Source organism: Mastomys coucha, unplaced genomic scaffold (genome assembly GCF_008632895.1).
Source record: "Mastomys coucha isolate ucsf_1 unplaced genomic scaffold, UCSF_Mcou_1 pScaffold15, whole genome shotgun sequence".
In the NCBI taxonomy this organism is placed as follows: domain Eukaryota; kingdom Metazoa; phylum Chordata; class Mammalia; order Rodentia; family Muridae; genus Mastomys; species Mastomys coucha.
Window position 1 is genome coordinate 152,047,445 of NW_022196897.1, and position 11,404 is coordinate 152,058,848.

At 42.8% G+C, this 11,404-nt stretch overlaps 1 protein-coding gene across 3 annotated transcripts in view; it reads left to right on the forward strand.

The window, feature by feature from the left end:
- Ncoa3 (nuclear receptor coactivator 3) overlaps positions 1–11,404 on the forward strand; it is an 85,759-nt gene that overhangs the window by 39,646 nt on the left and 34,709 nt on the right. For 2 of the 3 annotated variants that reach the window (XM_031372796.1, XM_031372798.1), the window contains exon 2: positions 3,415–3,493. The gene's annotated coding sequence lies outside the window, so the exon portion shown is untranslated. Of the gene's footprint in view, positions 1–3,414; positions 3,494–6,323; positions 6,377–11,404 lie in introns of all 3 variants that reach the window. The other variant, XM_031372797.1, reaches the window with a different exon arrangement.

An 11,404-nucleotide genomic window follows, 5' to 3' on the forward strand; every position in this document is an offset into this window, starting at 1 on the left:
GGGAGGAGGAGAGAGAATAGGGTGGGGTGGGGGTGGGATGTGGTTGTGCCTGCCCTGCTGTCTCCATCTTGGTCCTGCCCACTGTTAGTGCAGAACGGAACACTGAGAGCAGTAGTGAATGGATTAGCCTATTGATTTTTTTGCATTTGTAGGAAATTTATATAAAAAGCAATCAGGAGGCTAGCTCTGCAGAAAGGCTTTTGAGTTTGTTCCACTCGGAGGCTGCACTGGGTCCTGGAGGGTTGGAGAGAGCACAGGGATACACATGGCCCCTGAGAAGCTTTAGCTGTATTTCTGTAGACACTTCTTGTGAAAATGGTGGCATACAGCAGTTGTATCAGTGACCTGAGGGAGTCAGAGCCTAAACACTTGAATTGACGGGCTTCATTATTGAGTTTCTTCTCAGAGCATTTGCAAGGAACTAATCGGGTATCATCTTCATTTCTAGGTTGTTGGTAGAATTAAAGTGTCATGGAAGAAGATCTTTTCTTAACGTACCCCGATTATTTCTTTGTCTTTGTATCACACTATCGGTTGGTTTGTTGGATGCTCTAAGATAAAGAAACCTTGACTTGAAGAAAAGGGATAATTATCAAATCATTTTTCTGCTCAAACAGCAGTTTAAAATAAATTAAATGAAGTCACCTGAACTTAGGGTGTCCGCTCCCCCCCCTTTTTTTACCTTTCCTTCTTAAGAGAAGCCGGGGAGGAACAGCAGCAGCAGTCCTGGTAGCCAGGGAGTTAATGCTCCTGCAGCCCGAGGGTCAGCGCACTCTCTGTTTGCTGATTGGCTGCTAAAAGGTGAAATTGAAACCACTGTAAACTTTTGACCCTGTAGCGGTTCCTGTGGAAAGCCTTCTACTGGTGGAGCCTCCTCACCTCCCAGCCCCACTCCCACCCCCTTTGCCTGTATTTATTTTGTGTGATCTTGCAGGACTCTACACAGCTTTTCCGAGAGGGAGGAGCCCAGAGCGAGCAGCTGCATGCTGCTTGCTGATGAGCCTGCTTCCTTTCTGTAACTAGGTCTTTGCTAACCTAAGCTCAGCAGAGAGGGGAGGCGGGTTCCTAGACCCCTCACTCTGCACTGGGCTCTGTGCTCTCCTCTTAGCTGCTCAGATGCAGGATAGCGTGCCCCCCAACTCTGGACTCTTTGATGTTGGAATTAAAGGCATGTGCCACCCCACCCAGCATTTTTAAAAACAGCTTTTATTTATCCTTTTTTTGTCCCCCTCTGAGGCTACATGTACTCTGTGTTTGAGCAAAATGCATGGCATCACTTCCTGGCTGTGCTGAACTACAAACTTTTTTTAGTTACCTTCATGTATTTCATTTATGTATCCTGTCTTTTAGATGCCCAACATTATATATGTATTACTGGAGCTGGCTTAGTGGGTAAAGCAGCCTGCTGCTGAGGCTGATGGGCTGGGGCCCCATAGTGTTAGAGAGAACAAATATCTGGAAGTTTTTCTTTGACTTCAACATTTCTGTGATAGGGTACGCACAGACATACATACATACGAATAAATAAAAACATTCTCTAAACTGTGTGTTAATCCCGTTTACCTTTTTTGGGGGTGGGGCTGGTCCTAAGATTGAATCTAGTTTTTTTGTACATGTTGGCACCCCTCACATTAATCGGTCTCCAACTCACAATTTATTTATTTATTTTTTCCTTTTCTTTTCTTTTTTGAGAGAGGATTTGTCTATATAGCCCAGGCTGGCCTTGGACTAACCATTTTTTTAAGCCTTGGCCTTTGCAGTTTTTGGGTTGCAGATGCATATGATGATGCTTGGTCTCTCTTGCTTTTCAGTGTGAGGCGTTAACAGGCATTTTGATTGTAAATCTAGGTAATATTTGCAGAAATTGCCTGATTTCACTAGTTATTTTTGGTAGAGATAAGCAGTTTTGATTTTGTCTTAATTTCCCATCTCTCCCACCCCCAATGTATTTATTTATTCACTTTACATCCTGATTGCAGCCCTGCCTTCCTCACATAGTCCTCTTCCCCTCTCCTCTGATGAGGGAGAAGGTCCCCCCCAGCCCCCATCCATCAGCCCACCTTGGCACATTAGGTTACTGCAGGACTAGGCACATTCTCTCCCACTGAGGCCAGACTAGCAGCCCGGTTAGAGGAGCAGGACCCACAGTTGGGCGACAGCTCCCCACTGCAGTTGCTGGGGGACCCACATGAAGACCAAGCTGCACATCTGCCACACGTGTGGAGGGTCCTAGGTCCAGCCCACGCACGTTCCCTGGTTAGTTACTCAGTCTCTGACAGGCCCTAAGGGTTGCCCGGTCCATGGGGTTGATACCCCTTACCCTGTTCATCCTCTTGTCCACGGCATGGTGCTCATCAGATGGTCACTTCAGCAGCATTGTTGTTGTTTTAGAAAATTAAATAGTGCTTGCTTGTACCTGCTTCTGCTTACCCACAATTAATAGTGGCACCATGACTTTATTTTTATAGTATTTGTTTTTATTATTTTGAATTATGTGTGTATGTATCTGAATGTGGGCGCAGTGCTACCTGAGGCCAGAGATGTAAGATAGGAGTCACAGGTGGCTGTGAGTGGCCTGATGGTGGGTATTGGGAAATAAGCTCAGATTTCTTAATCTGCTGATATAATATTAGATATTTGATATATGCTTTATTATATGCTCTTAACCACTGAACCATCTGTTCCATCCTCCTGTGATTTTTCTGTTTCCTTTCCCTCCCTTCCCTCTCTTCCCTGTCCCTCTCCTTAACTCTCTTCCTCCCCACCCCCCCAATCTCTTCCCCAACCCTCTTGTCCCCTCCCTCTCCCTATCCGGCCTGGAATTTACCTGTAGACCAGGCTGGCCTCAAACCGAAAGAGATCGGCCTTCCTCTGCCTCCCAAGGGTTGGGAGTAGAGTTGTGCACCACCATGCCTGGTCCATGAATTCTATATATTGCCATGTGCCAACACAGTACTAGCATGCAGCAGACATGCAGCAAGCATTTAATTGAAATTTTCTTGCACAAGGTCATTTCAGAAAACTGTCTTTTCAAAGGTTGTTTTGGGAAGCCAAGGCTGTTGCTTTCATGTATCTTTAAGGTTGGGTTAGTCTAGAACTATACTTACATTTGCAAGGAATTAAATGACTACAGTAAATGTGAGGTCAGGTTAGTCTTTCTCTTGTGCATCAGAGTGGTAGTGCACAATATAAGCCCCACTCACTGTCTTCTACATTGTAAATGCTGTGCTTAACTTTTTAACAAAAATTATAAGTATTGCTACAACAAAGCAGTCTGATTCCCAGAGGAGAGAGACTTTGTGCGTGGTGGCCTTCTCACACATGAAGGGGGTGGGGTGGGATAATCTAGGCAGGACTGATACAAATGTTTAATTTAAAGAAGAGACAGTAACTGCCTCCTTCTTTTGTCCCTAGGATCAAAAGATTTGCTGAACAGTGGACTCAGAGATCGGTAAAACGAAGCTCCTACCCGACCTTACTGAGCAGGCGTCAGGTAACTCTTCACCTGCTTCCTTCACCTGATCGATCGCTGTAATTTTCCTTCTCAGTCGACCTGCCTGGAGCCTCTGCTTTCCCTGCTTAATGTGCGTCTTACGATGGCAGTTGAGCAAGTGGGCCTAAGGCTGAGGGACACATAGGTGTGTCTGTCTATAGTAGGTGTGTCTGTCTATAGTACACTTAAAGTGCGGCAGGAAGGAAAGCAGCCCTGCCTACCTCTCTGGGAATATTTTCTGTGAAGGTTTTAGTTAAAATTGGAATGTGCCTGGCATGCATGCCTTAGTCCCCAAAGAGGCAGGCCAGCCAGGGCTGCGAGGTGAGCACCGTCTAAAAAACAAATTGAATCAGCCCCAACCTGTTTGCTGTTTTTCTCAGATTGCTGGTACAGACAAATGACATTTTATCTACCCCTGTCTTTAACCTTTAATAGTACATCAGAATAGTAAAATGAGGGTAGAGAACCTGTCTGACTGCCTAGAAGCAGTTACGCTTTGCCCAGCTGGTGAAGTTTGTATTTATTTTCCTGTAAGCTCTTGCTTAACTGGTCCTGACATTGGGGTCTTTGAACCCCACCCTCCTTGGGTACATTTACTGAACAGGGTTTATCTGATTTGCTAGTCTCCTGCTTTTCACTTTTGTTCCACTTTCTCTTTCTAATTTTAGCCCACTGCAGGGCAAGAGCATGGTGACTTCACACTATGTTTAATGTCCTCTTGCTGCTTCTGGTATCTGCTGTTGCTGCCCATTTGTAATTTTACTACATAATTTTGTTGTGTTCACCTTCTTGTTTGTTGCCCCCCCCCCCCCAAAAAAAAAAAACCCAACCAAAAAAAAACCCAACCTCAAATCACACAAGAAGGGGCAGTGGCTGGGGTACTTCTCAATGTTCTTGCTACCTGCTGGGAATGCTTCATGTGCTCAAGCCGCAAGCCTAAGCATCAAACTCAGTTGGTTAGGAACCTATCTATTCCGGTTTCTTTTTGTATTGTTTATGCTAAAGAACTGATCCAGAGCTTGTGTCCAGTCGGCCTGGTCCTCGGGGCTTTTGGATGGCGCCACCTACAGCCAGAATAGGTCTTTACCCTGCCATTAAAAGCCCACTTGCCAGCTCTGGAAGAGTTCACAGATGCACACAGAGGTGTGCTGGTCACCCTAGGCACTGGTGGCTCAGTCAGTCAAGCTGTCAGTCAAGATGAACCCTCACAATATAGTGGATACAGAAATACAGTGTGGGTAGAGTAGTTACTTTTTAATATAACATTTAACTTAAAATTTCTCCTGAAGGTAGTTCAGCTAGTCATGTCACCTGCTGCCTGAGTTTGATCTCCAAGACCCACATGGTGGGAAGAGATCTCAAGTTGTCCTTTGACCCCTACATATATCATGTTTTCCTTTTCCATGCAAAGTAAATATCATTAAGACATTCTGGTTATAGTGAATGAATGTGAGCAAAATTATCACTGGCTACTGACTACTAGGTTGTAAAGACTCCATTTATCCCTGTCCTTCATTTTAATTTGAAAAATTGCTTTGATTGTATGCTACCTTACTAAAATACAAGCCCCATTGATGGGAAGCTTATAAAGTTTGTGGCCTTAAAGCCAAATTATTCAACTGGTGTTTAAGCTTATTTTGTTTGGGGTATATGTATCAACTGGGTGTATGCCAGTTTCCTGCTTAGATATAATAAGTCTCAGCATAAAGCCAGGTAGCACAGAAAGCCACTTTTGGATGTGGTCTTTCTGGAAGTTTTTGTAATGATCAGTTTGTATCCTTTACAGTTCTTAGGCTCTTTTCCACCTCTGTGTTTCTGTGGTTGGTAGGTCTGGTTCTTCATGTAAATCTTCTTTCCTTCTAATTGCTTCTCCTCACTCATAAAAACACAAGGTTGCTCTTGAGATTAACAGACAGGAGAGTCTTACGGGTGGCCCAGGCTGGAGAAGATAATAGGGCCGTGAGCTCAGTGGTCTTCTTCCCTCAGCCCTTTGAGCACTCTCATTACAGGGGCACACGGCAGTGCTGGATGCTGAGGGTGCTTTCTGAAGGAGATGCTTGTGGGCAGAAGTAAGGATGCATACATAATCCTTCTTTTGTGATTTAGCCCAGGTCCCAACCCCAGCATTTTAGAGGCCAGGGTGGATAATTGTAAATTCAAGGCCAGCTAGGTCTTCCCAATGAGTTTCAGAACAGCTGAGGTCATAGACCTTATATGTAAAAGCCAAACCAGAGCACACCTCATCCCGAACTTAAAACAAACAAGTCCAGTCTTAGATTTGCCACTGATGACCTGGGAAGTACACACTTGTGTTTTCTGTCCCTTGCCCACTACGTCATAGGATGAAGCTTTTTATTTGTTTTTATATCGTGTTTCCCTGAAGTCCTGGCTGTGCTGGAACTCACACTTGTAGACCTGACTGGCTCTCGAATTAGAGATCTGCCTGCCTCTGCTGAGTTCAAAGGCATTGTCCACCTGTGCATGGAAGGTGGGATGACGTCTTAGTAGGTGTGGTCAGGGTTATTGCTGGGGATGTCAGTCTCTCCAAGTTAACAACAACAAAATTTAATGCGGTGTAGTTGGGTCATATTTATGGTCTGCCTCGACCCACGCAGTATTCTTTCTTCTAAGAAGAAAACCAGAAGAGATAAAGTCCAGTTGCTTCTTTTGGCAGTTCTTGACTAGCAGATGGCTTGCTGATCAGGAGGGCAAGCCTGTGAGGAAGAGTCAAGGACTTGATACCATAGCTTAGGCGTCCAGTCCAGTCCAATCCTTGTTTTCCCTTGTTATTTTGATGGGTGGAGTGAATTGTGTTTTCTCTCTGTTACAGTTGAGCTCTTCCTTCTAGCCCACTGTCTGAGGATTAAATGGGAGTAATAAATGGTATGTATGTATCTGCACCGTCACACAGATGTCAGATGAACTATTCACACCTTGCGATTTAAAATTTAAAGCACTAAATTAAGCAATATTTTGTGTGTTTTGTTCTACGATGTATGTTTGGGGTATTCTTTTCAACCCAGTACTTGAACTTTTAGAACTTTATTTGCTCCCCATGTGTCTGTTCCTGAATAAGATACATCTGTCCTTTCACTTTCCTGTTTTTTTTTTTTTTTCAAATTACTGCATATTGTATGTATTCTTGGATATTTGTGTACCTTTAGACATGTATTTAATGTGTTCTGGGTGTTTTGTCTGCATGCATGTCTGTGCCCCATGTGCATGCACTGCCTTTAGAGGTTGGATGTCTTAGAACTAGAGTTAGGAGTTGTCTGTCATATGGGTGCCTCCTGGGACTTGAACACCCTCTCCCCAAGTCTTCGAGAGCATCTGTACTCTTAACTGCCGAGCCACCTCTCTAGCCCCTGGATTAGCTTTAAAATAATGATGATGATGATAATATGGGTCTGACATACTTACCTTTTAAATTTAATGATGGTTTATATTCTCAATGATTAATACCCCCCCTTTATGGGGGAGGGATGGCTTCATGAGGACTTTTATTCAGACCTGGGTTTAGTATAATGTTCTATTGTGATATAGCAGCATATTTTGTGCTCAGCCCTCCAGTTCTGAGGATCAAGCCTTTGCTGGGTAAACACCCTACTGTTAAGCTGGACCTCTTAATCTTCATCTCAGGTATTTTTTTTTCCCTTCTTTTGATATAAGGCCTCATAAATTGACCTTCAGCCTAATTATATAGCTGGGCTGATCTTCAACTTCTGCTCGTCTTGCCTCATGTGCTGGGATTTTTACAGGCCTGTGCCACCCACTTAGCTCACTCTAGTTTTTCAAAACCTTTAAAACCAGTTTTTACACTCAGGGTTTAAAACCTGCACTGTAATTTTAGTGACTCTTCTACTTAGGGCCAGTTAAATGGTTTCATTACAAATGGAAAAGACACAGCTATTTTTACTTGGAATGATGTGACTGCTTTTTAAAAAGAATATTTTAAATTTATTCTTTTGGAATGTCATTTGTATGCAGTATTTGTGATCATATACATTCTCAACTCTCCTAACTTCTTTTAGAGCCCCCAATATATCCCCTTCCAACTTCCTTATCTTTTTAATTTATTTATTTTGCTATTATTATTTTGAGACACGGTGTCACACTGTAGTATAGGATGGCCTGTAACTCATTGTGTAGCCCAGGATGGCATGGAGGTCTGGGCAGTTCTCCTGTGTGCTAGCGTTGCAGGTATGGACATCACCTCCAGCTCTTTCAGTTCTAACTGAAGTTCCTTCATGAGAAGCAGACTGCTGCTGACAGCGATGTATAGATTTGGAAGTTAGAGTGAACTTATGAAAGCAAGAGCATTGTATTTTGAGTATAGTATTTACAATAAAAGTAGCTTTTGGGCCCACAAAGATTGCTCAGTGGGAAAAGAGGCCTTCTCATCTCAGTTCCATTGCTATAACACTCATAAAAAGCTAGGTACACTGGCATATGCCTGTAATTCCAGCACCCCCGAGGTGACATGGGAGTGGAGACAGGAGAATCCTCCTGAAGTTGGGGGCAGGCAGATGTAGAAGCAGAAAGGAGACACTGCCCTAGCAATGTAGTATGTTGTACTGTGGCATGTGCTTTTGTCATGTGCACCAGACTCTTACCCCCAAATAAACTAATAATAGCAGCTTACTTATTACCATTTTTAAGTTTTTTGAGGTCCAATTTTGGTTGTGGTACCTTGGCTAGTCTGGCACTTGATCTGTAGCTCATAGTAGATTCTTGAACTTGGGGCAGTCCTTCTACCTTAACCCCCCAAGTGCTAGGACCCCAGTGTGCACTCCCTGGCTGACTGGGCGTAGGCCACATGCTGTACAGAATGCTTTCGAAAGAAAATTTGTTTTGAGAATCATGTTTCATCCCTCAGGTCAGACCAGTCGTTAAGGTAGTTTCCTTTAAGTATGATATTTTTGGAATATGTAATGAATGCTTCAGGATTTATGTGTATGTGTTTTTTTGTTTGTTTGTTTGTTTTTTGGTTTTTTTGATACAGGGTCCAGATTATTCTGATTCAAAATGTTTTTAACTTTTTATTCAACGGTGGCATTACTCCTGGAATGTAAAATTTATCTTTTTAAAGTCATTTATTTTATGGCTATTAATGTTTTGCCTGCATGTGTGTATTGTGCACGACGTGTGTCTGTTGGGTCCCTTGGAATGGATCACAAATAGCTGTGAGCCACCATGTGAGTGCTGGGAAACAAACCCAGGTCTTTGGCAAGAGCAACAAGTGCTTCCAACCACTGAGCATCTCTCTAGCCTTGAATTGATGTTTGTTTAATGCAGTCACCGTTTTTCTATAGAACTGGTTAAAATTTTAGTTTTTATTTATGAATGAGTTTTATTCAGAGTTGGACACACACAGTGGATCAAGGACAGAGGTTGTATGTAGCTCAGATGGTAGATTGTGGTTCTAAGTCACACACACACACACACACACACACACACACACACACACACAGAGACAGAGAGACAGAGACAGACAGACAGACAGACATGCACGCACACACACGCACTCACCCAACACCCCAAATGAATAAACATACAAAACAAGCCTTTGAATCCATGATAATATACCTCTCTAGATCCTAGTTTTGAAAATTAAATGTAGTTGGTGTAACTATCAGGCTAACAGTTTAAAGAATGAGATAATGTCCAGCTATTATAAATGGGCATACCCTTTAGGGCCAAACTTTTAATTGCTTCCTTATAATTCTTTGTTTCTAAATCAATTTCCAAAAGAATGTTAGGCTGCGTGAGTTTGAAAACTCTATTAATCCCAGCACTTAGGAGGCAAAGGCAAGTAGATGTCTGTGAGGTTAGCTTCCCTACAGAGCAAGCTCCAGGCCAGGCAGTGGCACAGAGACCCTGTCTCAGAAGGAAAAACTAAGGCACGGTGCTATTTGGAAGTTAATATTGAAAAGTTACACTTCTGACCTCAGGTAGATTTGCTGTATGTGATCAGTGCATGCAGCTGGTGGATTCAAAATTGCCCTTTCTAGGTCTTTGCTTTGTGGATTAATATGTATCAGACAGGAGTGTGTGGCAGCTGACAGTGATCAAGGATAACAGGAGCCTCAGTCATTTTCACATTTTCAAACAACTTTCAAAGCTTTTCATGTACACACATGTTCAGCATATGTTTCTAAGCTTTAAATGTATCATTTACCATTAATAATGAGAAAGCAAACTTTAGTGGGCTTGAATATTAAACACATCGCAAGTACACAAGCATCTGAAGATGAACGATGAAGGGTGTTTGATTCATTTCTGTGCCATTTTCTGTTTGGCCAGTTTTAAGACCATTGGAGTAAAATTATAACGTCTACACACAGTGGTCTTGCAAGGTCACCTATGAGCCAGCCCTTCTTTAATTTCCATATCCTGGAATGTGACCAGCATGTAGAAGGGGGAATTAGGTAGCAGAGCCGTGTAGATCAACTGTGGAAACGTTCTGAAGGGTGACATGAGAAGAATTGAAATGATTTTTAATTTTGTTCTTAGCTTTTTAAAATTTGACTGTGATAATTAAAAAGGGATTAGAATAAAACATGTGTTGCAGGCTTGTTAAGGAAGGACTGCTCTTTACATAGGCCTCACATGTCCTAGTACCATTGGTGTGCGGATCACACTGGTTTGCTGCAGGACCAGGAGCATGCTCTGACTGCAGAAGACTAAGCAGCCCACATGGATGCTATTCTGCTGTCTCTACAGCTGTTGACATGACTCTGCAGTCTTGGCTTCCTAGGTCCTGGGAAGGAAGTAAAAATTAGTTGTATGCATGTGTTTTTGTCTGGGTTTTTGATAAGTTGTTTTATGAAGAAATATAAGAATCCTGAGTCTCTTTTTCAGTTCATCAGGAAACCATTTTACTAAGAGTGCTGTATAGTGAGAGATACTTTCAGTTTAGTCAGGTTATATTGCCAGCATCTTTACTCTGACTTTTTTGGGGAAGGGGGCTGCAAGTCCCCTGCTCCCCCCCCCCCCCCCCGGCTTTCCTAGACCAGGCTGGCCTCAAACTCAGAGATCTCCTGTTTTTACCTTTCAAGTGCTGGAATTAAAGGCATGCACCACATTGCCAGTTTTGAGGGGTCTGGAGAGATTGGCTCAGTAGCACTGGCTACTCCTCTCAAGGACCTGGGCTAAATTCCCAGTATACATATGGTGGCTCACAAACCATTTGTAACTACCATCCCTCCTTGGACACTGCATGCACCTAGTAAGTAGTGCACAGACATACATGCACACAGACACTCATACATAGTCCTAAAAAATCAATTATGAGCATTAACATGGTTTTTAATTTTGTGTTTTGAGACAAGATCTTATTCTGTGGTCCGGGCCTTGCTGGACTTGAGATCAATCTGTAAACTAGGCTGGCTTAGAACTCACAAGAGATTAAAATCATGCACCAGAATTCTGGTTTCAAAGATCTGTTTTTTTTTTTTAAATTTATTTATTATTATAATTAAGTACACTGTTGCGGTCTTCAGATGCACCAGAAGAGGTCAGTCAGATCTCATTACGGGTGGTTGTGAGCTACCATGTGGTAGCTGGGATTTGAACTCATGACCTTCAGAAGAGCAGTCAGTGCTGTTACCCACTGAACCATCTCACCAGCCCCCTTTTTTTGTTTTTTTTCGAGACGGGGTTTCCTGTATAGCCCTGGCTGTCCTGGAACTTACTCTATAGACCAGGTTGTTCTCGAACTCGGAAATCCCCCTGCTTCTGCCTCCCAAGTGCTGGGATTAAAGGCGTGCACCACCATTGCCCGGCTGGATGGTTTTTTTTATTAGATATTTTCTTTATTTATAAGTCATACAATATTTCCTTTCCCAGTTTCCCCTCCAAAAAAAACCAAAAACCAAAAAACCAAAAAACCAAAAAACCAAAAAAACAAAA